At 38.9% G+C, this 27,412-nt stretch overlaps 1 protein-coding gene across 4 annotated transcripts in view; it reads right to left on the reverse strand.

Moving 5' to 3' along the window:
- Window positions 1-27,412, reverse strand: part of TENM1 (teneurin transmembrane protein 1) — a 784,948-nt gene that overhangs the window by 656,453 nt on the left and 101,083 nt on the right. For all 4 annotated transcript variants that reach the window (XM_031945150.1, XM_031945147.1, XM_031945148.1 and 1 more), the window contains one exon: window positions 16,061-16,145. The gene's annotated coding sequence lies outside the window, so the exon portion shown is untranslated. The remainder of the gene's footprint in view (window positions 1-16,060; window positions 16,146-27,412) is intronic.

The raw sequence follows: 27,412 nt of genomic DNA on the forward strand, positions 1-27,412 counted from the left end.
CCAGGGTCACACAGCTAGGAAGTGTTAAGTGTCTGAGGCTGGATTTGAATTCGGATTCTCCTGACTTCAGGGCTGGTGCTCTATCCACTGTGCCACTTAGCTGCCCCTTATGCCTACTTTTGTGGTTGTCATTCAGTCATTTTTCAGTTGTGTCTCACTCATTGTGATTCCATTTGGGATTTTCTTGGCAAAGGTGCTGGAATGGGTTGTCATTTCCTTCTTAAATTCATTTTACAGAAGAGGAAACTGAGGCAAATAGGGTTAAATGACTTGCTCAGGGTCACACAGGTAGTGTTTGAGGTCAAATGTGAATCCATCTTCCTGACTTCTAGCCTGGTTCACGATCCACTGTGGCATCTAGTTACCATTTATGCCAATATGTCCACACTTTGTATATTTGTCTTAGATAAATAACCCAATTATTAAAATCCTGCTCTATGCCAGACAGCATGCTATGTAATGGGGATGCACATACAAGAAGACAAGATGATCCCTGCTCTCAAGGAACTGACATTGTAATGAGGAAGGCAAAATAAAGAGAAGAGCTGGAAAACGAGAGCAGGGGTGGGGGCAAGGCAACTGGTGAGGAGATGGGGCAGCCTGCAGAGTGGGGAGAGTTGGGATTTGTCCAGGGACAAGTATCATGTCCTCTCCTCAGTTACGTAGTAGGAACTTACAAAAGCTTCCTTCACGGAGTTCAATATCCTCTTCATGGTGAAACTTCTGATTATGAAGTGGTCCTGGTCAGATATAGGGCAACAGATTCTGGTCATCCTGAGAATGTTCAGTATTATTTAATATAATTCCTATAGCAATTGATATTATTTTGGGGTAAGAGTCTATAACCATAACTTCACATATATTCACAGTTATTTTCTGTTTAGCAGGTCTTATTTTCTTATTTTCTCGCTCTCTCCTTTTCCTTCCTTCCCACCTTCTTTACACACACACACACACACACACACACACGCATATATGTATCCAACACCCATGCACACACACACATGCATTATTCTTGGCCTTGACTTTATTACACTGGCCCAGTTCCCTCTCCTTGTGTCCAATGCACACATATCTACTACAGTTTCTCTTCCCACTGATCACTGAAATTGTTTGCTTGCAAGTCTGTAGAATCATTTCCTTAAAGAGCAGCCATCTCTCTTGGGTTCTTTCTTAGGACGTACCCCAAGGGAGCTTTCTGAATTCATTAAGTTTGGGCCGTCACTTTCCCTTTGTGCTCACAGTATTCCTTTCGAAAAAAATAAAACTGAGATCCTGACTCAGTCATGAAATGTTCTGTCATATTTCAAAAGATTTCAAGCATTTTCTCATTAACAGATAGGAAAAAAATGAGCAGGGATTTTGTTAAGTAATAAAAATAATTGGAAGGAAGTAGAGATTTTCTATACTTTTCCTCCACATAAATTATTTAAACAAATTCATTTTAAGTTTCAGCAGCAACACACATAAGCATTCAACAAGAACCTGATTAAGTACTAATTCTGTGCAGGTTCCATTGTCACCACAGAGGCTATTCAGATAAAAACAGAGTTCCTGTACTCAAGAAGCTTATGTTTCAATGAGGGAAATATCTTAGCGTATGGAAAATATATCCAAAGCAAATTCAAAGGAACCTGGGAGATGGTGAGGTATGAGTCCCTGAGGCAATCAGGAAGGACTTCTTGAACCAAGGGGGCACTTGATGTCAGTTGTGAAGAAAATCAGGAATTTCAAGAGGTTCGGCCAGGGAGGGAGGGCATCCTAAGTATGGAGAGAAGTAGCCTATGCAAATGCATGGAGATGGGAGAAGGTCCCGAGTTCCAGTCTGGTAATAGCCAAGCACATGACCAATATCACCATCTTTTCAAAAGGGATCATTTGTAAAACATCCATGGAACAGCTGGCCAGCCAGAAGAGAGAAGAGAACTGGTTCCAAGTTCAAAAGTTAACTTTATATCAGGTTTAGGTCATCAAACATCAGGGCATTCCGAGGTCAGTTAAATTAATCGGCAAATATTCATCAAGTAATGTGGTAGTGTGTGATGTGCTGGGAATACAGAAGAAGGCAAAAAAAACATTCTCTACCTTTGGGAAACTCACCATCTGGTGGAGGAGATAATGTGAGACAACTATCTACAAACCAGCTACATATGTATGTGTGTATTCACACACACACACACACACACACACACACACACACACACACATATATAATTTGAAATAATCAACTGAGAGAAGACCCTGGAATTAAGAGGAATTGGAAACAGCTTCCTAAAGAAGGTGAGATTTTGGATGGGATTTAAAAGAACAGAGGGCCATTTGAGCCAAATTTGGAAATGTGGGCATCAATTTCAGATACAAATACTGAAGGAGGACAGGATATTGGTGTGTGAAGGGAGAAACAGAAAAGTCTCAAGATGGCTGAATATTGGGGGGAGAGGACTATCATTACGATTCTGATTATTACCATTATTATTATCATTCCTACTACTGCTACACCACTGTTACCACCACCACTACTATTACTTCTCTACTCACCCAACAACCAACAAATATTTCTGGGAACAGCTAATATAAAACCGAAGATGAAATCCCTTTCAATCTTGGTTCGAAACTTTGGTTTCTTTTTTTATAGAATGTTGGAAAAACCATGGCCTGTGGCAAAAGATATAAAAGCCTTTCAAGAAATAGTTCCTCATCAGGCTGCTAAGTAGGTGTTACATGTTCTGGACAAAACTCCCACAGATCGGGCAGTGAATCATTGGAAGGAATAATATCTCACCTGACTAGATCATAGCTCCTTTCGGGCTATTGCAGTAAATACGGGAAACACCTTGCCAGAACCTTCCTGGAAATATCTGTTGGGGGAGGTATTTTTTCCTGCTCAAGAGGGGAGTGTCAGGTTACCTCTTTCTGACTAAAAAAGTTCCGAGTGTTTTTTCAGCCTCTGCATCATCATGTTGCCAAAGGACTAGACCTTTCCTCAGATCAACTGCAAAGAAGGAATTTAAAAAGGGGGCTTAAAGGGAGCTGAAACCTATGGAGAATGATTTGAGCAGCAGGCCCAAAGGAAAGGGAGTAATAGAGACGATTCCTTAAGCTGAAGAATCCATAAGCGGCAGATGTGAAAAACTGATAGGGTTTTTGAAGTCAAACTGACCAAGAATCCAAAGAGGAAATCCAAGGGCCATATAGAAAGGCCCAGAAGTAATTGCACTGCAGCACTGGATTAAAGATATTAGGAAGATGGATTCTAACAAAGGCTGAGATGATCAGGACTAGATGAATGCATGCAATGTAGCATAACAGAAAAACACTGCATTTGGAGAGAGAAGGCTTCAGTTTGAATTCTAGCTCCTCTCCCTGTGTGACTTTGTTTGAGTCACTTCTCTCTCTGTCTCAGCCTCTTAATCCATTAAAATTAAGGATGGAGGATATCCTAGGTTGTCGTTGAGTTGTCCAGGCTTGTCTGACTCTACGTGATCCCATGGAACTGTCCATGGGCAAAGATACTAGAGTGGTCTGCTATTTTCTTCTCCAGTGTGTCCCTATTTTACAGATGAGGAATCTGAGGTAAATAAGATTAAGTGACATGGGCCAGGGTGACAAAGCCAGTGAGTATCTGAGGCTATATTGGACCTCAGATCTTCCTGATTCCAGGTCTGGTGCTCTATCCACTGCCTCACAACCTCAAAGTTCTTGTCAGCTCTAAATCTGTGATCATATGATTTATCACTCCCAAGAATAAGAAGTGAGCATCATAGATTATACCTAAGTGGTAATACTGATGACAAAAGTATTGCTTAAATTCAGCTGTTTTAATAAAGAATCATAGTTCAAGAAAATAAAAAGGAAATCACCGAGAAAACAGAGTTTAGATCAGGAAACCTAATGCAGCCTCTTGTCAGTATCATCTAATGACAAGTTCCTAACTTTCAATGGTGATCTCCCAAAAGCTGCATCTGTATCATTAATATCCACAGTAATAAAACCCCCAAGAGTGCAGTATTAAGAATATACAACGGAATGAGGGAATATAAGCAAAGCACACAACTCCATCCTCCAAATGATTCCCAATCTGACCAGGAAGACCAAGAGCAAGATGAAATGAATTAAAAATCTACACATTTGTTAAGTGCAAAACAAGGAAGTTCAAGCAGAATTCTTGACTGCTGAAGGACACAGGCTAAAGGAATGGAAAAAAGCAGGGAAGCTCTCTGGGGCAAAGTTCCAATAAAATCGCCCGGCCCCGAGAATGAAAACCCAAGATAATAAATGAGTTTATGATATCTTAGACCTGACGATTTCTTTCACAAAATGGGCAGGTCACAAAGAAAAACAAAACAAAACAAAACATGAACACTGACACCATCAATATCTGCTTCACTTACCATGAAGCAAGATACCTGAAGGATATTCAAGTAGCATCTGGATAGATTGAATATTTCAATCCTCATTTATCAAAACCCTTTATAGAGTAAGAACTATTTTTGCAATGCAACATGCTGGTCATATTGGAGCAATATATTTGAAAGCCACATTTTATCTCAATAATCATAATGAAAATCTTTCTGTATAGAGCAACTATTTCTGATAAACAATACACAATTTATATTGAATGATTTTTCATCTTGCCCTATGTTTATTTCTAAGAGTTGTTCAGGCTTTGCCACAAATATTTTTCAGATAAGCTTCTCTGAGTCAGGGGAACACTTTCTTGACTACATTATTTCTTTACCATTCTATCCATTCAAACAAGCTGCATCAAAATCCCATTATGTGATTTTTTTTAGGCTTGAGAAAATACCATCTAGAGGCAAATGATTAAAGGAAGATGGATTGCCTTATGGAAGCTTTCCTGGGAACCAGGTCCCTTTTTGATTTGGCTGTCACATCTGTTGAATGCTAGGAATCAGCTGTGCTGGGATCAGATCGTCTGACCCTCTTATTGACCCCTTGGTGGTAGCAACATTGATCCACCTGAATTACCTGCTCCAGCTTCCTGGGTGGATCTCACTCCTGGACTGCACTTGATAGAATCTAAGAGTTTCCTAGACCAAGGAGTTTAACACCAACTCAATTCAGTTCAATTTAATTAGACAGCATTTTAAGCACTTACAGCCAGGTTCCAATTATTACGAATCAGAATTCAAATACATGTGATCACTTCAGGGGATTCATTATTCATTAATTCAGACATAGCTGGGTGAAGAACTGTTTTGGGGGCTGGAATTACAAAGAAGGAAAAAAAAACTATTTCCCTCACCTTAAGGAACTCACTACATAAAAACAACATGTACACAAATTGTCATTCAGTTGTTTCAACTGTGTCCAACTTTTGGTTTCTTTGTGTTTCTTTGGCAGACATAGTAGAGGGGTTTACCATTTCCTTGAGTTCATTTTACATATGAGGAAACTGAGGCAACCAGGGTTAAGTGATCTACATGAGGCCATATACCTAGTGAGTATCTGAGGCTGGATTTGAATTCAGGAAGAGGAGGCTTTCCAATTCCAGGCCCAGCGCTCTAGCTACTATGGCACCAAGTTGCTCTGTATACAAATAAACAAATATAAACTAGCCCCAGCATAAACACCAAGCCATTTTAGAGGGGAAAAGAAGATGGAGAAATACGAAAGTCTTTGTACAAGTGCTGGCACATAAGCAGAATTTTAAAGAAAACTAGGAATTGCAAGAGGCAGAGAGGTCAAGAGGGTGGGCATTTCAGCTTTAAAGGCCAAAGGGAAGATCTGGGATATTATCTTAAAAGTAACAAGGAGATCCCAAAGTATTTTTAGTAGGGGAGCGGCATGGTAAGAACTGTGCTTTTAGGAACTGACTAGAGAGGGAAGAAACTGGAAGCAAGGAGATCACTTAAGAAGCCAAAGCAGCCATTCAGACAAGAGCTGATGAGGGCCTGGACGACAGTCCTGAGTGTCAGAGAGGAAAGGAGGGGACAATGGACTCCAATGTTGTATAGGTAGAATCAAGTGGACTGACTGGCTGAAGACAAAGGAAAAGTGAAAAGGCTCAGGCTGACCATGTTGTTGCAAAACTGGATACCTGGAAGGATGGTGAGAATCTCAACCGAAAGAGGAAAACTAGCAGTAGAGGTGAGTTCTCAGAAAAAAGAGGAGGAGTTCCATTTGTGATATTTCCTGAGTTTGAGATGTCTATCCAGGAGGAAACACCCGATGGTGATACAGGACCACCGGCCCTAAAGAGGTAAGGGGTAGGTCTATAGACTTGTGTGTCATCTGCATTGAAATGATAATTAAAGAGATGATGAAACTGCTGAGGGAGAAAATGAGTGTATGGACTTGAATGAAGAGTTAGTACAGAGCCCTGCATTACATACAATAAAGGGAACGGGAAATAAATGAGGATGCAGCAAAGGTGACTGAGAAAGAAGGGTCATACAGGACGGGATAGTGCCAAAAAAAAAGGTTATCCTAATTGGTTTGCACCCATTATTCCAAGTAGTCAAGAACACATATGTAACCTTGTAGATTCTGTGCCCTGACTTAAGAATGAAGAGGACTGACCCTTGCTTTACTCCATTCTATTTTTTACTTTGCCCTAACACCCTTTTCTTGACTCTAACATCTGAATATATCAAATTTTCTAGGCCTCTTCAAGAAAAGGGATGCTGTTTTTTGTTCTTCATTCTGGAAGACAACCATCATATCCAGGAAGTGATACCATATCTAGATTGAAGTGAGAGAGGGCTGTGCAAAAAACTCACCTGCCTCACTTTCCCCTCCAGAGCCATCTGGGTCCAGTGGCAAGACATAGATGGGGATGAGTGGAGGCAATGGGAGACCTTGGTCTTTTTAAGGTAAGATCTTTAACAGGTCTCAGTTTGACTGAGGCAACGCCCATTCAGTGATTAAGACTAAGTAACAAAGAAATGAGACAAACAATGCCCTTTTTTATCTAGTCACAATCTAGAATATCTGACAGCCCTACCTTCTTAATTGCTCAGTAGAGATTTTCCATCAGTGAATCATCTAAGATTTATCTGAAGTTACAAAAAAACATCTTTTGAAGGACTAGTTCCTTGGTAACTTAAACTCTCTATCTCAACAACTCAGACACGACAACCTACAGTATCTTGTCTCATCACCCATCTGCCTGTAAAGTCATCAAAGCTGACTTGTCTCAGTGCTGGGGGTGGGGTTTCAGGACAGGAAAAGCCGATTCTCAGAAAAATAAATGGGGATCAAGAATAGATCTCATTTCCCTAAAAAGCACTTTACGTGAAATAACTCTATAAGGCAGGTGGCACAGGTATTATGATTTTAGTGGTATTTTATTTTTCCAAATACACGCGAAGGTAGTTTTCAATACACACCTTCACAAAATCCTGTGTTCCAAATTTTTCTCCCTCTGCTCCCTCCTTCTCCCTACCCAAGACAGCAAGCAGTCTAATATAAGTTGAATGCGGCACAATTACTATTAACCCCATTTTGCAGATGAAGAAACTGAGGCTCAGAGAGGGAAAAATAACCATTCCAGTTTTATAAGGTCATAAACCACAGATGAGGTCTTATGATTCTCAGAGAAGTATTCTTTTTCCTATACCTACAAGTAGGTAAATAAATGTTTTTAACCTTTAGCACCCTCCTCCTCCTTTCTACTCTTTCTCTGGTACACTGTCCTCTGCCTCTTGACTTCCAGGGTTTCTGTCTCTGTCATCTGGACAGCCTACCAGGTCCACCTTGCTCCATGCTCTAGTCTAGATCTTGAATGACATTTGTTTCCAGACAAATCCTATTTCCCCTACTTCCCTGCTCCTCAGGGACCTCCCATATTGCCAACCTAGCTAAGGAGATCAACAAGTATATATGATGTACCACCTAGAACTTAATTTCTTTCAGATCCCACTCTCAGGTATCCCTGATGCATGGATCACAAGGCCTAAAAACCACAAAGTGCTGAAAAAACTTAAGGCATTACATGCTCACTTTGAACTGAGATCTTCCTGGTTTTGAGACCAGTGCATCATTTACTATGCTTTGGTAAATAGATTTTGAAACAGTGATATAACCGGGACACCGATATAATAAACAATAATCAATGAGGCATTTCTGGGAAGGCATTCTTAGTCTCTTAGTTGAAATCTCAATGTTGGATGGTTTTAGGTCTGATTGTGTCACTAGTCTGCTTTTTGATTGTGGAAGAAACCTTAATTTGTTTGGGTCTTTGCTTCCTCAAACGCAATGGACTCATCAGGCCAGTGGACTCGTTTCTAGATAAGTAACAAGCACTGAAACATCATGGAGCCAGATATCATAGAACTAGGCACTGGCGGATCAGCAGCGTGGGTGTAACAGAGACTACATTAATGGCATGACACTTTGAAAAGGAAAAGCAACATGTGATGTCACATTAGAGACATACTCTATGTTAGAAATAGCCCAGAAAAAAAAAAAAAACCAAAGGCTGATGAGTGTAACATATGAGTGATACTCAGAATCTAAGGCTGCAGCTTCTCTTTTGGCAGCCATCATTCTCCTATGAGAGGGAAATGCCCTCCATCACGGAAGGGCAGGAAGGAAGGAAGCAAGTTACAGCACAGGGACACCCACATTAATGATTCTGTTTCAATTTTCAAGATCTTTTTCCTGCCTACAATCACATCTGGCAAGTTTAATTCCCAAAGGGAATTGGAGGGGAGGTGTTCTACGCCCTTGAAAAACAAGTGGATGGTGAAGGTGCCGATGGACTTTAAGGGAGAATGGCGTAATGATGTGAATAAATCTAATGTTCCACATGTGTAGGCATAATGCAATATGTCTACACATAGATAATAGATAGAGAATTATGAGCTTTGTCCTGTATTAAATAGAATTGCTTGCTTATTTATCTTAGTCAATCTTGGGCCTTTTGGCTTTTAAGTTATACTGCATGATGCCATTTATTTAGCTTTTCATTTATTTTTTATGGGGAAAGAGCATGGTCAAATGATGTGAATATTGGCTTTAAAGATCAAAGAGCTATTCTGGGCTTTGCCATTTATTAGCCGTGTGACCTTGGTTTAGTACCTCAACTTCTCTAAGCCTCAGCTTCCCCATCTGTATGATAATAATATAAAATATAAAAAGGCTCTATTTGCCTCAAGGTTTTAGTGAGGACCAGATGATATATATATATATATATATATATATATATATATATGAAAGTGCTTTGTAATTATAAAGCACTTTATTTTAATAAATGCCCACCATTTTATATTTTAAACAACAAATAGCCCAGGAGGCATTTTTAGACCCATTGGGAAGATTTGATTCTATTCTATGGGTTTTGAATAAAGTCATAGGTCAATTCTGCACCATGAGATTCAAGTATTGAGCAACTTATGGTAGAAATCTTCCAGCTAAGCCATTGAGAAAGAACAGATTGGGAGCATCCGGCCTCAGTCTTAGTCTCATTTGACTATGACTGGAAGAGCATTTTCTGAGCTTCAAAGGGTACAGAGGATTTTGGATTTCCTATCAGCATTCCAGCTACATCCTCAGACCTGGTGTCAATATCAGAAACTAATGGCAAACTATATATACCAAGGAAAGACAGCTTCAGGACCACAAGGAGTCCAGAAGAAAAGTGTATCATAGCTAAGGGGAACATTCAGCAAAAAAAGATTTGCAAGCGTTGTTACTCCTTTGCTATATGTGCTCTCTAAGCTTGAGCCCACTCTACCTCAAATGCTATATGGCAATGGGATGATGTATCATAGCCTTTTGGACAGGGGACATTGTGTACCAATTGTTATTATATCAGCTTAGTAAATGCCCCTTACCAAAACTTACTTAAGTCTGGCTGAGTAAGTATCAACTAAGATCATAGGAGAAATCTCAGAGTGGGAGAGACTGAAGAACTACAACATTAGGAAGCTATCCCCCAGCACTTCTAGAGTCCCCTAATCCAGAAGGGGAGAAGTAACAGCTGTGTTCGCACTAACTTTAATTACAATTCACAAAAGAGATTAGTAGAGTTTGGGGGATCAAACTACTTTTGTAAACCCACATCTGGTTTTTTTCCATTCAGCTGTGATCTCCTAGCAAGCAAAATATCTACAAATGCTTGAAAATCAAAGTAATAAAGTCAGAGTCTTCTAAGGTTACCTTTTTTCTCTCCCTTCTCTTTTTCTCTCTCCCACAGCTTTTGATGGTTACCTCTCCATCCTTTTGGATACTCTTGACTCCCCTGACTTCAGTGACACTAACCTGTCTTGGTTTCCCTGGTACCTGACTAACCACTTGTTCTCTGCCCCATTTGCTGAACTCACAATCTATGTGCTATACCAATTGTGCTGACATTTCTCCTTTCTTCCTTTAAACCTCTAGGCTATATCCTGACTCCTCTTTCTATACCCTCCAGCTTGGTGATTTCATGGGTTGAAGTAACACCTCCATGCAAATAACTTGAACATCTACTGAGATCAGATTTCACTCTGATCCCAACTGCACATTGTTAACTGTCCGCTGGACATCTCCAGTGGATATCTGCCAGCACCTCAAAATGAACATATCCAAAACTAAACTTCATCCAACCTTTGAATCTTCTTCTAACTTCATTATTTCTATTGATGTTACAACTTCCCATTCATCCTTCTCATGCTCACTACCATGAAGTATCAGGCTCACTGCCTCTCTGATGAGGAGGTGGTCCTTTTCTTTACTGAAGGCCAACTCTTCTACCTGAACTCAGCCCCTTCCATCTTTCCCAGCAGAATGTCTCAATCTTATAAACCCCCCTCTAATATTTAATCTTTTCTATCTGCTGATTCCTCCCCAGGAAGGAGCTGTCTACATACACACTCATGGTTCCCCCATTCTTAAAAAAACTCAAAATATCTTCTCATTCCCACTAGGTATTAGCTGATATCTTTTTGTAAGATAAGCAGATATCCTTTTGTAAAATAAAACTTCTTGAAAAAGTCACCTACATTCATTGCAACTATGTCCTCTTCTCTTTCTTCTAAACCTTCTTCAAGGTGGCTTTTGATCTTATAATTCAACTGAAATGGTTCTTGCCACTGTCACCAATGGTATCTTAATTTTCACATATAATGGCCTCTTTCCAACCCCAATCTTTCTTTTTTATTCTTTTTTTAACCCCCCATCTTTCTTGGTTTCTCCTTGGCCTCTTTCCAGTCCTCCTGGATACTCTCTCCACTTTTTTGTGGTAAATCATGATTCCCCTCTCACTGGAGGCTTTCAAGCAGAGACAGGAAGACCAGCTTTCTCATACATTGTGGGGGGGCAGGGGATCTTTTTTTGAATATAGATTGGATTATGTGGCCACTGACTACCTTTTCTACTTGAAAGTTCTGTGAATAAATTGAGACAAAAAGAATTCATTTTCCATAACTTCAGCTAGTGAGAATTCCAAAAACCCTTCTGGACCTGGTTCTGTTGTTCTTTACTTTCAGATTAGTCCTGAGGACTCTTGCAGGACCACTAATACCTGCATCACAACAGCAGGATCATCCAGCATGTATAGACCTCAATCAGTTGGCTTAAAGGCAGTTTTCACCTCAGGAATCTAGCGCCTGCAACATGTCTATTTTATTTGAATTGATTAACAAATTATTTATTATATGGGTAGGCTCTCAGGGATGGAGAAGAGAAAAAAATCATATGGGAAAATCTAGATGATACATCAACAAAAATTATTTTAAAAATATCAATAAATAAAATAGCATAATATATATTTACTTATATATTATAATTATATATTGTAACATAATATGTAATAAATAATACTAATAAAATTTTTTAAAAAGTAAATTAATGTCCTTAATTGTTTTATTTATTTAACAAACATTTTTGAAGTATCTGTCATATATTAGGCATTGTTCTAGACACCGAAGATACTAAAGAAAGAGCCCCTAACAACAAAGAGTTTACATTTAATTGGGGGAAGATAGGGTAAAAATAATATAGAGATAATACAAAATCATTTCCTCAAGAATATACGTAATCTCAGCCTCACCCCCCCCCCAAATCTGACAAAGATTTTGTGATGAGTTATTTGAATACCTTGACATGTGAGCTTTTATTTTATTTTCTTCTCAATAGTATTTTATTTTTCCAAAGAATATGTAAAGCTAGTTTTCAACATTCATTTTGGTAAGCCTTTGTGTTCTAAATTTTTCTCTCTCCTTCCCTAGTTTCCCCCTTCCCAATACAGCAAGCAATCTGATATAGGTTAAACATGGGTGATCCTTTTAAATATATTTCCATATTTGTCATATTGTGCAAGAAAAATCAGACCAAAAGCTATAACATGTTACATCTTTAGCAGAAAACAGTTTGCTTTCTGATCATTAACAAAAATGCAAATATGACTTTGAAAAATGGCAGGGGAATAGATTCCGTGATCCCTAATACTTCTTATAATCTTATGATCCTAATACCTTCCATACTCACAAATCAGTGATATTCCCCACTGCCTCTTTCTGATGCTTTTAGCTCCTTTGAAGCTCTGGCACAAGGTAGAGATGTGGCACTGTAACACATACTCTCTGGGAAGTGGAGTTTCTACATCCATGGGATGGCTATTCAAACTCTTTAATACCTCCAGCCTCAAATCCTACTACAGAGAGGCCTGTTGGCTGCCCTCCTTTTTTGTCTAAATAGCCAGAAACCTTTGAATAGTTTCCCTCCAAGTTTGGACAGCTCAAAGCAGTTGCTTCAAAAAGATCTTTTCTTCTCCCATTACTTTCCTCTTTTAAACACAACAAAACCACACTCAGAGCCTGTGTTTCTCTTTCTTGATTTCCTGTGTCTTTTAAGACAGAGGTATTCTGAAGGATATATGGGCAAGGGATGGTGAATTTAAATCCGGCCTCAGACGCTTCCTAGATGTGTGATCCAGGACAACTCACTTTCCTGTTTACCTCAGTTTCCTCCCCTGTAAAATCACCTGGAGAAGGAAATCACAAAGCCCTCCAGTATCTTCACTGAGAAAACCCCAAATGGGGTCACAAAGCATTGGACACAACTGAACAACAATTCTAAAAGAACAAATGTTCTTCTCATCCTATTAGAATATAAATGATTCGTCAGCATTTAGCCCGGGAGATTATAATATGGAGTCTACAGATCCCCAAGTGGCTCCTGGACGTATTTCAGTTTTTTCTATAAACTTAGGTGGGGGGAAAATTTTTATTTTCACTAACCTCTCACTGAAATTGAGCATTTTCTTTAATTACATTTTTTTCAATTAATTTAAAATTCTCAAAAAGGGCCCACAGGTTTCATCAGAATGCCAACAATCTTCATTACACACAAAAAGGGTAGTTGTCTGTGATTTAGCCCCCTCAAATCACTCAAATATATTTACTTTTTTAAGGCTTCTCTTGATTCCTGTACTTCTGTTTCAATGTCTCCACTAAGATATGATTTATTTTTTTTCATCAGAAATGCTTAGGAATTCGCTGTTCTATTAAAACTCATCTTCTCCCTATAGAATTATACTCAGTTTGGAGGATGAGTTAATCTTGGATGTAAACCTCAGGATAAATATTATATCCTAAATTTTTTTTCCTCTTTAATGGTAGTTGTACCATTACTAGAAGTAGTCTTCTGTCATCCTGATTGTTTTTGTTTGTTACTTGATCTCTTTCTTTCTGGAGATCTGCAGTATTTTTTCTCTGAGTTGAAAGCTCAAAATTTTGCTATTGCTATGAATGCCTGAGTATTTTCAATTTAGATTTCCTTCAGAAAATGGATTCTTGGAATTTTTACTTTGCCCTCTAGTCCTAATATATCATTTTCTTTTATTATTATTTTTTAAAAATATGATATTCAATGTCACAAAAACCCAGGGAAGAATCAGTACCCAGAACAGAATAATCAACCAATGTGCAGACTACTTCTCTCTCTGGGAACTCAGGAGTAATCAAAAAGGGATGTATGGTTTTATGGTATCCTCCCTATTGTTTTTTTACCTAAGAAGCTAAAAATTGATTAGCTTCTTCATGGAGATTTCATGGAGACTCCTGCTTTTTGTAAGATATTTTACCTTTTATTCTACATCACTTATTCTCCTTCATATCCTTTCCTCCAGAACTCTTATTTTAATTCTAATTTTACCTTTTATCTCTTACTTCATGTCTTCCAGATACTCAGAGAGTCTTTTGGGCCCACGTAATTTTTCTTCCTATTTCTTTGCTTCTATTTCTCATGGAGTTACTTTTTTTTCTATTAAGCTCTTGGGTTTTGTTTGTTTAACTGACAGTATTTCTTCACTGTTTGATATTTTCTTCTCTTTACTATTGTTTCTATCCACAGTTTCTGGACGAGTATCTACACCAGGGCCAGGTTCTACCCTCTCTGACTCTGTTGGATACGTTCACTAAACACTATTTAATCTTATTCCTTCTGTTGTTTGAAAGTTGCTGCCGCTATTATTCTGAATGGGGTGCTAGCTTTCTATCTTCTACCTCAGTGATATCAAACAAATAGAAATGGGAGCCACTAATCGGGATATAAATGATCCCTGCAGGTTGCATGTTGACTTAGTCTTAAAATGTAATGTTTTTTGATATTTTATTGTATTTTTATTTATTTTGTTAAATATTTTCTAATTACATGCAAATCTGGTTTGGGACACTCGTGAGTCAGAGTGTTGTAGGCCACAAGTTTCACTCCTGGACCCTACACCTTCTCATCCATATCTTTCCACAAATACTCCAAAGAAAATAAATTATAGGCCTTTCTATGTTTCTGTTACTATTGCAAAGAAATATCAAGACTATTCCTCTACTGTCTCTATTCTAGGTATACAACGAGCCTACCTCTTTTTATGGTCCCAACTATATGTTCTGCTCTGTTTCCTTCATGTAAAAAGTCATTGTTAATGTACTAATACTTGCTTAAACTCCCCACTTAGACTATTCCATTGCACCCTGGATTCTCTGTAATTCTGACTTCTGAAATCATAATAATCATTTCCAGATTCACTGCCACAGGACATCCCAGAGAACATCTTGAGATATTAGAGAATGGATTGGATCCAAAACCACTGCACTGTTTACATACCTTAACTCTTTCTTAACAGTGCTTTTAGAGTTTTACTTAAAAAAAAAAAAAAAAAAAAAAAAGATGTCCTTGGCTTGCCAATATGAATGAACATTTACAGATAAGGATCAGATCCGATTTCTATCTGATAGCTGATTTCTAAGTGAAACAAACAAAAGACTACTCGTGGAATCTATAAGTTGGTTTTTAAATGAGTTAAGAGGAGGACTGGGCAGCACATTGAGGGCTTTGTTTGTTTGTGCAGAGATTAAGTAAAAACAGACCACTCCAAATATGCATTTATATGGAAAATTAATTTATACAAGTTTTTTTTTTTAAGGGAAATGTTGTTTAAACAGCAATTACATGTAAATGCTTCACCTCCCACACACTCAAAAGCATCTATTACTTTATAAACTACACTAATTAGTATAGAAACTACTCCTTCAGATAGCAAATGACAATGCAGCTATAATATTAGAACTGTACAAACCAAGCTTTCTAATCCCTGAAATTTATACTGAATAAATGCCATATAAGACTACAAAACCCCCTGCTTGCTCTCCACCTGGATGTTTTAGAAGGATTACAAACTCAACACACACCAAAGAGTTCTCTTTGAGAGAACTTATATTTTCTTCCACCCCATTCCTGCTTCAAATGTCTCAGTTTCTGTTGAGGGTACCCTCTATTCTGGGTTCACAACCTGGCAGCATCCCTTGAAATAATGAAAATGTATTTCTACTTAATTTTGACTGAATTCAATGCAGTTTGTTCCCATGAGAAGGGCACCTCACATCTCTCCACTTTAATTAATGTAATTAATAGCAAGATACTCAAAGCCTTGAGAACTTTATAAGGTGAGACCATCTTTTTGATAGAACTGCAGAATCAGTCAAAGGAATAAATTACATCCAAACGAGTCCTTAACAGTTTAGGAGGAGTGAAGTGGTGCTTTTAAGCCATTGGATGAAATCGGATGAGAACACACAGGAAATACATTGGGATTGGCTGAAAGAATCATACATACCTCTAGGCCTGTGTTATTCGGAGAACAGATTTGATCAAGAAAGAGTCAAAATTCAGGAACACTTGAGGAGGCTGGTTCCTTGAACCTGTATGAGGGAAGAAATGAGAGGGAAGAGAATTTACTCAAAGGGAATGACTTAACTTCCCTAGTTTCAAACATTCTACCAGTCATTGAGGTTCATAACCTCTTCCCTTTATTTACATGTGTGATCAGTTGTGAAGTCTACTAATTCTGCAATATCAAAACTTTTCTTTCATCCTTTCCCTCCATTCATACAGATCTGGTGTGGTGTATATTTAAAAAAAACAAATGAGGTGTTACCTCACACCCAACAAACTGGCAAAGATGACAAAAGATGGAAATAGTCATTGTAGGAGGGCCTGTGAAAAGCTATGAACTGGGTCTATTTTAGAAAACAATTTGGAGTTATGTCAAGAAATTCACTAAAATTTGTACTTCCTTTAAGCTGGAGATTTCGCTCTTAGCCACATGCCCCAAGGAGGTAAAAACATCAAGGTTCCATATATCCCAAAATGTTTACAGCAGCACTTTCTGTAGTAGCAAAGAACTGGAAACAAAATAAATGCCCATGGAATAGAAACTGTGGGGAAATATTTGATTTTAGGCATTATTTTAAAGTTGTTTGAAAGGGAATACTGGGAGGGTTCAGCTGTACAGCTGCCCCTAATCTGCCATCTTCTACTAATATTTGAAAATGGCTTAAATCCTCATTGGACTCAATCAACTACCAAAGACCCATGGGAAATAATGGACTGTATTTGCGAGAATCACCATAGCATCTAATCAGATGCCTTGTACATTGCAAGCACTCAATAGAAGTTCTCTGAACAAACAACAGTCTTGCTCTTGTTCTTCTTAAAGAACACTGCATTGGAAACAATGGGTAAAATGGCAAAGAACTCCATTTAGGTCCTATGCCAGTGAAAATTTGCTAACAATTTGCTAACAGAGCTACCTCAAAGTGAATTGGACTCTCTTAGGAAGCAGTGGCCTTCCCCACACTGACAGTATTTAAGCAGAGGCTGGAGAACCACTTCGTTATGTGGCACTTTAGTGGTATACCTATACTAGTATGGATTGGAGTACATGTTTTCTAAGGTATTTTCCAGCCTGGTAGCTCTCTGATTCTGTAATGCTATTAAACAAGAAAAAACAAAAAAAAACTAATCAGTCATCGGCTATGACAGATTCTTTGGACTCACACTTGGTACATATTTTTAAAAACAGCAGGAACAGTCACTGCACTCTGCATCTGCTGCTCTGTCTGGTTTCAACTGAATGGAAGAAGATGCCCCTCTCAGAATATGTTCATCTAATCATTTCACTAAACACTAACTCAAGCCTTCACTGACATTGTCTCCCTCAGCCCCTTCTCCCCTCTGATTAAAGAGCTGCAGGGCAGAGTAGCTAAGTCCTCCCAGTGCCTTCTTTCTACAGGTAAGAAATTGAACTCTTTCAACTCACTCTACTTTGCATCTAATACTCAGACTGGTTCAAAGTCCATGTAAAAAGATGCCCCTGTGTCGAGTGCCTCTTGGTTCCCTGCCCTTCCCTCTTGCCCAGTCTCCCTTTCCATGCCTCACCCCTTTCCCCCTTCCTTTTGTGTGTTGTCTCCTTCTTTAGAATGGAAGCTCCTTGAGGGAAGGGACGATCTTTCCTTTCATTAGTTGTATCCCCAGTATTTAGCATAGTGACTTGCACATAGTAGGCACTTAATTAATGTTATTGGATATTGGAACAAAGAGGTAGGAGTGAAGAAACTTGCTGTAATTTAGTCCAGAGAAGGGAAACCAAAGGGCAGATGGAAAGGTAGTAGGTTCAGGTTAACAAGATTTTCAAGTGTAATAAAGTTTATCATAAAGAGATACTGGTTCTGCTTCAGATATAATAATAATAACTTACATTTATATAAGTACTTACTATATACTGTGACACTTTCATTAGTTGTATCCCCAGTGTTTAGCATAGTGACTTGCACATAGTAGGCACTTAATTAATGTTACTGGATAGTGGAACAAAGAGGTAGGAGTGAAGAAACTTGCTGTAATTTAGTCCAGAGAAAAGGCAACCAAAGGGGAGATGGAAAAGTAGTAGGTTTAGGTTAACAAGATTTTCAAGTGTAATAAAATTTATTATAAAGAGATACTGATTCTGCTTCAGATACAAAAATAATAATAACTAACATTTGTATAAGTACTTACTATATACTGTGACTCTGCACTAAGCACTTTATCATTATCATCTGATTGGATCCTCACAACAACCCTGGGGAGTAGGTGCTATTATTGTTATCCCTATTTTACAGATGAGGAAACGGAAGCAAGTAAAGGGTAAGCCACTTTCCCCAAATCACAGAGCTGGTAAGGATCTGATGCCAGCTTTATACTCTGGTCTTCCTGACTCTATCCACTTCAACAGCCCCAGCTGTTGAATTAAAGATACAGGAAGAGGAAACGGGCTGAAACTGGAACAAGAATTAGTTTTGCTTGGTTGGACACATTAAGCACCTCTCCCAAAGTAAATGCTGTTAAACAAAGAGAAATTACCAGGGACTGGGGATGGCCTCTTCAGCCACAGAGTCCTGTTAAGACCAGGACAGCCAATTTGGACAAGGCCTTGGACAAGGACGGCTTTCCTGCCTCTGTAACTTGGACATTGTAATCAGATGCTATCTTTTGCCTAGGAAAACAGAGCTAATAAAATTTACCATCTAATTCCTGTACAGAATAACAGCAATTGCTGATTAGGGACTAAAAACTTGTTTCAACAACATTTTAATTACATTTCAATGCAAAGCTATAAATTAATTTATCCAGAAAAAAAAATATGGTATTGTAGTGGGTTACAAACCAGCTAATTAGCCCGTCTAGAATTTGAAGGTAACCAACGGACTCCCAATTTAATGTATAAGGAAAATAATGAAAAATGTCAGCAAATTACTTCAAGGAGATAAACATTTATTTAAAGTGAGAATCAATATTAAAACAGATTCTGCATTAGTGCTTCTTCCTACACAATCACATGGTAGCAGGGGCTCTGTACTTTTACAATCCCTTTCCGAGCACTGGAAAGAACAAAGAGCTGAGGGGGAGGAGGAGCTTAATTTGTCCCTTCTTGTAGGTGCTCTACTCTATGGGCTGAGCCCAGAAAGCACTAATCCACAAATGCATGCATTTTTTTGAGAAAGATTGCCTTTTCAGGCCCTGGCTTCTCCACTATGCACAAATCACATGCAATTACCCTTACTTTATATATTGAAACCAAGCTTTAAATAGTGAGATCATTCCTTTTTCCTTTACAGTAAAAAGATTGATGCACACCTTTCAACAAATCATAGTTATCACTAAAAGAAGCTTGTAATTTTTTCCTCTAACAAAAGAACTGAAATGTTATCAGATCTGAGGCAGTTCCGCCCTCTAGACCATATCTATCTACCTCTATCTACACCTCAGAAACCAAGTGTCCAAAGAAAGCAGTCTTCAGAGACTCTGAATCCTATCAGATCTATTTCCTCTTCTTAGAATGCAGCTCATGTCCTGGGTAGCGGGGACTGACAATGGTGGCTGCCCATATCAGAAACTTTCGAAAGGTTAATGAATTCTGGCATAAAATAATGCCTGAGCTCTAAACAACCCATAACCACCAAATCCAGGAAAACTACAGAAACTGCCCCTGTTTCTAGGAATGGATAAGCCCCAAACAATAAATACTAGACTTCTCAATTATTCTTTTAATACATTTGGTGGCCTATTATATCGCTTATCGATATTTTTGATCACAGGTAATGACAGTTTGGGGATACTGAATACAAAACGCAGTTTGCCTCAGCTCAAATGCACAGTGAAAATGAGTGGGACTTATATAACAAAGAAATCAGTTTCTAATCTGGTACAGTAGAGACCTAATTAGCGGTCTCCCCTTTTGTCAGAAACTTGTCACCACACTCAAGTCAGTTGTGTAACCGTCCTACCTGGAGCCAGAATGGGTATTTCTTTTTTCACTTTTCTATGGTTTGCAAGTGAAGGGATTCCCAAGGACCCCATGGAGCTAATTAGGGGGAAAGGGTATGTGGTCAGCCACGTCATTAGGTAAATCGGCCTGTGGAAGGCCAATTCAAAATGGGCTGACTTCATGTTGTGAATTTGACAAGATGAGAGAAGCAAAGGAGGCCTAAGCATGGACACCATATGGCGAAGTCCGTGGAGTGAGGCAGAGCCACAAGTGGTTTATGTAATGTCGATTTAATGACTGATAAAAAATAAATGGAAAGAAATCTGGCTCCTAGCTTAAAGCCATGGAGGCAAGGAAATTTGCAGTTAAGGATCAAAGCTTCAGTATCTAGTCATAATGGGTTACTATCCTTAACTCTTCCCAGTGGTACCTCTGAGGACCTTCACGAAACACTCCCGAATTTGTCCCAAAATTGAAAGTCTGACAAACTCCTTCCGACTTACTATACCTACTGGCAGCAATGGGCCTGCGTGCTGCTGAGCATCTGTGATGGCCACAATTGAGGTGTCCAGGTTCCATTGGAGTTTGTGTTTTACTTTGGAGAAGGGGCTCACATTTCTACGCTCACGATCACAAAGAGACAAATTTGTCAAGAGAGCCTCTTTTTAACCTCTTTCTTCATATTTTCCTTACAGACTCATTCTATCTTCACAGGAACTCCATGAGCTGCCCAGTGAGAACACTGAGCCACAGAGATACTAAGAGGCAGCTTGGGTCAGTGACTAGAGTGTTTGACTTGGGAATTCTAATCTTTTACTATCTATGGCTCTGTTCGACCTTAGCCCCATGCAGAAAGGATGGTCATACCTTAGATTTCATTACCATTACTCAGAGCTAGCCCAAGGGTTCAACTTCCATGATCCAGAATTTGATAATTCCTTTCTCTGACAATAACATCTTTTCTTCTTCTGACTCATCATTCCTAAAACTATTCTCTGGCATTGTTAATGACTCAACCTCCGGTCCCTCTCCTCCAAACTTTCCCAAGCCATCACCTCTACTCTGATGTCACTTACCTCCCTTTTAAATTTTCATTGCTCTCAACTCAACTCTCAATTCCCTTGGATCCCGTTCCTCTTGACACCCATTCTTTTCCAAACCACAAATCTGAATCTCTTCTACCATCTGCCTTCTCTGCTCCTACTCTCCCTGCTGAACACTGCCTAGGGAAGTTAAATGACAATGTTGACTAGATTCACTACAAATAGATGTTCTTTGATTTGAACTGAGTGCTCCATTATAAGGCACACCCATCCTCTGACTTTTTTCTGATTGATGGTAGCATCTTCTTCCTTCCCCTCCCTCTTTCCTCCCTTCCTTTCCTCCTTCCCTCCCCCCTCCTCCCTCCCTCCCTCCCTCCCTCTCCCTCTCTCTCTCTCTCTCTCTCTCTCTCTCTCTCTCTCTCTCTCTCTCTGTCATAGACACACACACACACACACACAGAATATCTTGCCTTTTCTTCTCTTCCCAACCCTTATATTACCTCTCCCCTGCCAAATCACTGAAATTTTAACAATCAGGTAAAGAATTTGTTTGAGCTGCCTCAAGCACAGCCCTAGATAGTTACAAGAGGTATTATTATTATTTATGACAGGGAAGTGATGGAGCTCCTTTGAGTGAGTCTGTGTGCAACGAGAGTCTGAGCTTCACCTAAGGGGTGTTAATGGTCAGTCTAGCCTGTAGTAGCAAGATCACAACTCTGAGATTTTCAAGGGAGATCTATAATGATCAAAGCAACAATAGTAAAAACATGTCACTAAGAAGAAAATACTGAACTTCAGTTTGAAGATAGAGCTCTATGCCTTACAACCTCCATAACTTTGGAGTTCCTTCTCTCCTTGCCTCAGTTTTCTCCTCTGTAAAATGAGGAAGTTGGGCCAGTCCAGGGATCCTTAACCATTTTTGCGTCCTATACACTCCTGGTATTCAGGTAAAACCCAAGGATTCCTTCAAGTAATCGTTTGGAACACATGACATAAAATACAGTGGAAGAAAAAGGAAACCAATTACACTGAGGTACAGTGATTAAGACCTTTTAAAAAACATCCAAGTTCATAGAAATCAGATTAAGAAGCCCTGAATGAGAGAAATCTTTAAGTCTCCTCTGAGTTGTATGACCAGGAGTGAACTGTTTAGATTTACCCTCCTAGCAGTAACAGAATCCAGTGAGGCCACTCAAATCAGTTGCTACCTGTCACAGGGTATTTCTTGATCCTCTTCCCTTTGTTCTTTCTTTTTTCCCTTTAAAAAAAATTTCATTATAAAGGATAGCTCTCTGGGATAGAGAGAAAATGAATACAGGGGGAAATCTAGAAGGCATAAAAGTTTATTTAAAAGAAGAATGCATTGGGGAAGCATCTGGCAAGAAGCTAACTGAAAATAGGATAATGGAAACTGAAGCTTATTTTCATTTCAGCTTTTGCTAATTATCTATTGCCCACCGACATCCCAACTGATCAGGCTCTTGTTTGGGACAGGGAAAGACAATGAATGTTTAAAAGGCCAAAGTGAGAAGGAATTTAGTTAGACACATCCTCGAACAAATTCTGCAGCTAACTATATCTTCTCAGTTGAAAGGGCACTGCCCCTATTTCCGGTCTGATTGCATCTTATTAACTTGTCAGATCAAGTTCATAATGTCCCATCTCAGTACTCAGTCACCAAGAGATGAGGGTGAAGGGTGAACATACAAGATTATGTCTTAGAGATGGGAATTTTAACCAAAATCATGAGGACAATGCTGCCATAGGGAAGGAAAAAACCCTAACCAACATATATAATAAAAATAATTCTATAATAATGAAAATTTTAATTCCATACTCTTGATTTGCAGTAAATTATTCTTATTGAGAAAACAAACTTGACATTGCAAATACATTTTCTTTCATAATCAAAATCTTTTACCACTGTAATGCAAATGCTACTGACTTGTGTGCTGAATTTATATACTCCTAATTAAAAAAATCCAATTACAAAGATTTCCCTTTTCAGTTCTTATTGGCTTTCCCAAGTTCTCTCAGCTCCAGTAATTTCCTTTTTGACATAGATATTGTGTAATGGTGCCCTAAGTTAATTTGGTTTCAATATTACACATTCATCATGAAAGCTGGGCACATTTAGAGTTCTATTTTCTTTTCAGCTTGCTACAATGCTCTTGGTCCCTAATGTTACCTTTGTGCTTACTCGGGTAGACCGGGGCCCACATATGCGTTCCGATTTCTCTTTGCCTCAGTGGTATGAGTTAGCATTTTTATAGCTTTGTTTCCACCCTAACTCTTTTGCCTATTTCAGAAGTTCCAGGAGAAGAGGAAATTATTATATTAAGATGGGGTGGGGAAGACATCTTTTAGATTACAGAATAGAAGGAAAAATCATCTTCAATAGCTCTTTGTATGGTATCTTCCCATCTCTGAGCAGTCTGATGTTCAGAAGGATGAAGTTCAATCTTGTTGAATAAAAAGGTAGGACCTGACTATAGTAAAGCGCTTTCTTATAGGTCACATTAAGGAAATTTCAAGCACCCATTCATCAGATACTCCATTGGGAAAAAGCCGTCTCATGTGGTCACACTGGTTGGTCATCAATGTATTGCAAAGCATTTATTAAGTACCAAGTATTTGCCAGGCATTATGGAAAGCATCAGGGGTATGAAGAAAGAAATGAAACAGTCCTTGCTCTCAAGGAGCTTATATTACATCAAGGGACTTGACAAATACATACTTAAGTGTTGGAATCCTAGTGTCAACTCAACTTGAAACAAGGTGAAAACTCAAGAGTGATGTCAGAATCCTGGTGTTAACTCAATAGAATTGATACAGTGCTTATTGGTTCACACCTTAGAGTGAATCCTTACAAGGTGATAAGTTGCTAATACTGATAGAAACAATGCTTGTGTTCACACCTTTAGAGAGCTCATAAGTATCCAAGTACTCAATGGAGTTCACATGTTTGGGAGATTTCAGAGAGCATGCTGGGAGATATCCCACAATCCCACTCTCAGAGAAGTAGCATAAATACAGTTCCAGTGAGCGACTCAAGGGAGTTTTGGGGGAACATCGACTGGGGTCAGAGACAGACACTCTGGAAGAAAGCCTACAAGCCCTATCTTCGAGGCAAGAAATGCATTTGTATCTTCTAACTTGGTGCTGGCTGGAGGCTGAAGAAAGCAGAGGCAGAAGCCAAGAACAAAGCTGCAAGAGCTCTTGGAGCCAGGCAGAGAGATAGGCCTCAACTAACCGGGCTAATTTGGAAGGAGAAATAAACGTTTGCATCTTTACCAGTTGGCTGCCATTTTGGAGTAATTATTGATTATAACTGAGACTAAGGCTGCCTCCAGAAAACCTTCACACTTAAGTACATAATATTACTAGGTGATCTGGGTGAGATTTGGAGTGGGGAGAAGGAACAGAAGCTACTTTGGGAGAGGGCAATTAAGGGAAAACAGAGTCATGAACACCCAAAGGAAAGAGCATCCAGAGGAGAAAATGGGCAACACCATCAAATGCTGCAGTTCAAAAAGGAAGTCCTAAACTACATTCCTTGGAAAGGCTACATGTGGAAATAAAAACAAAAAACCTGACCCTGATTTGTATACATAAATCACTAACAGATACAAAAGTCAAATGAAGCAGAGAGACACTGCCACACCCCACATATCAGTAAAATTAGTTAATTAATAAGGAAGCCACAGCCATCTAGCAACCTGAAACAAAGAGTGGCTATTCTAAAGCTTGGTACTGGTGCTGTTAAAAACTGGAAAATTTGTACTGGGGTTTTCAGAGATTTCCCTTCAGGAAAGTATCAGAGACCACAGCTTTATATTGCAATGCAAATTACTCCTTAATGTAAACATCCTTCTTTTAAAAAGATTTATAGCAGGATGAAAGGAGGTGGAGGAGGTACCATTTAAATTGCAGACAGAAATGCAAACTAGGTAAAAAGCTGCTCAACATCTTTCCTAAGCTGGGACCAGCATGCCATGATAGCACAAAAAGAACAGCTCTCACTCTGTGCTTTCAGATTGGGCCTATTACTAGCCTGTTATTCTCTAATTCTAAATGTTACCATTATACATTGGGTCAACGTCCTACTTTTAGTTAATTTGAGGTTAAAGATTTGCATGGCTGGATTTCCTAATTCAGGGTAATCAAGTATTGATTTTATCTTTTTTTTTTTAAACACTGAAATACTATTACTCAGCTTTTATATGGAGCTTTTTTCCAAATCTTAAACAATCATCGATTAGTTCATATAAACAGGACCCCGCTCCCCCACTGATATAATATTGTGGTTGAAATATTAGAAGCATGGACCATCCATCTATATCTGGAGGATCCTCTAGAGGCCTTCTGGTTTAAACCCCTCATCATATAAAGGAGAAAACTGAGGTACAAGGAAGTGAAGTAACTTGTATAAGATTACTGCTTCCATGCTGAAAAACTAGGCAGATAACCTCAGTTTATTTCATCTATTCACAGAATTTCAAACTGGAAGTTGAATGACTTCCCCCTATCTAGCAGAATAATGAATATCAAACCCCAAATAGAAAATCATTCATCCAAAATTTTTCAATATATACAGGCAGGGAAGTCATCGACCTTGAGGAAAAATCACTTCATATGAATCATTCTGAATCCTCCCTAGGCAAAACTGGGATTCAGCTGTCCTTTCTCAAAATGGATACTATTTCCCATCAGGTGCCCACTTCACCCACATCATCTCAAAACTCATGTTTTATAAGAGGCCTTTCTTGGTCTCTCGTCCCACCTCCAGCTGCAGTACCTTATTTTCTGAGATTATCTTCCCATACACTCTGGAAATACCTTGAATTTACTGAGGAGTTTTCATGTCTCTTTCCCTCATTAGAATGTGAACCCCTTTGGAGCTGCTAGGTGGCGCTGCAGTAGACAGAGCACAGCCCTACAGTCAGGAGCACCTGAGTTCAAATCCAACCACAGACACTTAACACTTTCTACCTGGGTGACCCTGAGCAAGTCACTTAACCCCTAGGTAGCAGCCTCCGACAAACTAAGACCTGTTGAAAATCTGAGCTTAAAAAGGCCAAGATATCCCATTTCATCCAGGGCCATCTTCAGTCATCCTGATTTTTATCTGGCCCCTGGACCCAGAAGACTCTGGAGGAGAAAGTGAGGCACCTTGACCAGGCTTCCTCCTTAAATCTAATTGACTTGCATGTCAATTGTCTTGCCAAAAAATGTGAGCTCCCTGAAGACAGAGACTTTGCTTTTTCATTTTTCTGTATTCCCTACATTGAACACTGTGCTCAACACACAGAAAAACCTCAATAAATGTTTGTCAGCTAACATCACCCCAGAACTTCTGAGGATGGTGGTCCCAACACATTTTGAAACTGAAGAATTACCTTATGCTCCTCTTCCTTTGACCTCTAATATCCTAGGCTATCCAATCATCCAAAAATCAATCCAACATTAATTTCTCACCTTCTGTATACCTATAAGGTAATACATTAGGCTACTTTGGGAATAAAATAGAATTTAAGACATAGTCCCTGTTGCCCACAATCTTGTAGACTTATCAGGAGTATAAAGACACGAAAACAACTCTAACACAAAACAGTATAAGATGTGTCTGTCACAGTAAATAAGGGCTGAAGGATTCCAGGATGGTGAGATTACTTTTAGGTGTCGTTCAGAGAATGCTTCTCTGCTGAGAACGTCAAATGTAAGCTGGGCCTTGATGGATGGTAGGGCTCTCCAGTGATTGGAGGAAGAAGATATTCTTCCTTGTACACGGGCAAAAATAATATAAGCAAAGACGGGGAAAAAGTCTGCAATTGAAGGATCAAAGTCAGAACTTTCTAAACTTAACCCTCCCAATCAAAATTCAGCATATTTATGTTCCATTCCTTTAGAAGCTAGGTAGAAAACCTGGTCATTGGTTCTCTACAATCATTGTTGGTCATTACACTTGTCAGAGTTCCTACAATATTGCTTTATAAATTGTTTTTTAAATTGTTTTTCTGCTTTTGCTGCCTTCACTATGTTTAAGTTTATATGTCTTCCCAGGTTTTTCTGAAATTTTCCTTTTCATCAGTTCTTACAGCTAAACAGTATTCTACCACATAATGTATTTAGTCATTTCCCAGTTGATGGGCATCCTATCAGATTACCATTCTTTGCTACCTCAAAAGAGTTATGAATATTTTTGTACATCCTTAGTCTTTGCATTGCTTGGAACTAATCCCTGCCTTTATCTCCCCTTTAATTCCTTCTACTTCCTTCTTTCCTATTTCTCTGTTGAGTGAAATGTAGTTTTGTGCCCAAGTGTATATGTACTCTT

Source organism: Sarcophilus harrisii, chromosome X (genome assembly GCF_902635505.1).
Source record: "Sarcophilus harrisii chromosome X, mSarHar1.11, whole genome shotgun sequence".
NCBI classification, from domain to species: domain Eukaryota; kingdom Metazoa; phylum Chordata; class Mammalia; order Dasyuromorphia; family Dasyuridae; genus Sarcophilus; species Sarcophilus harrisii.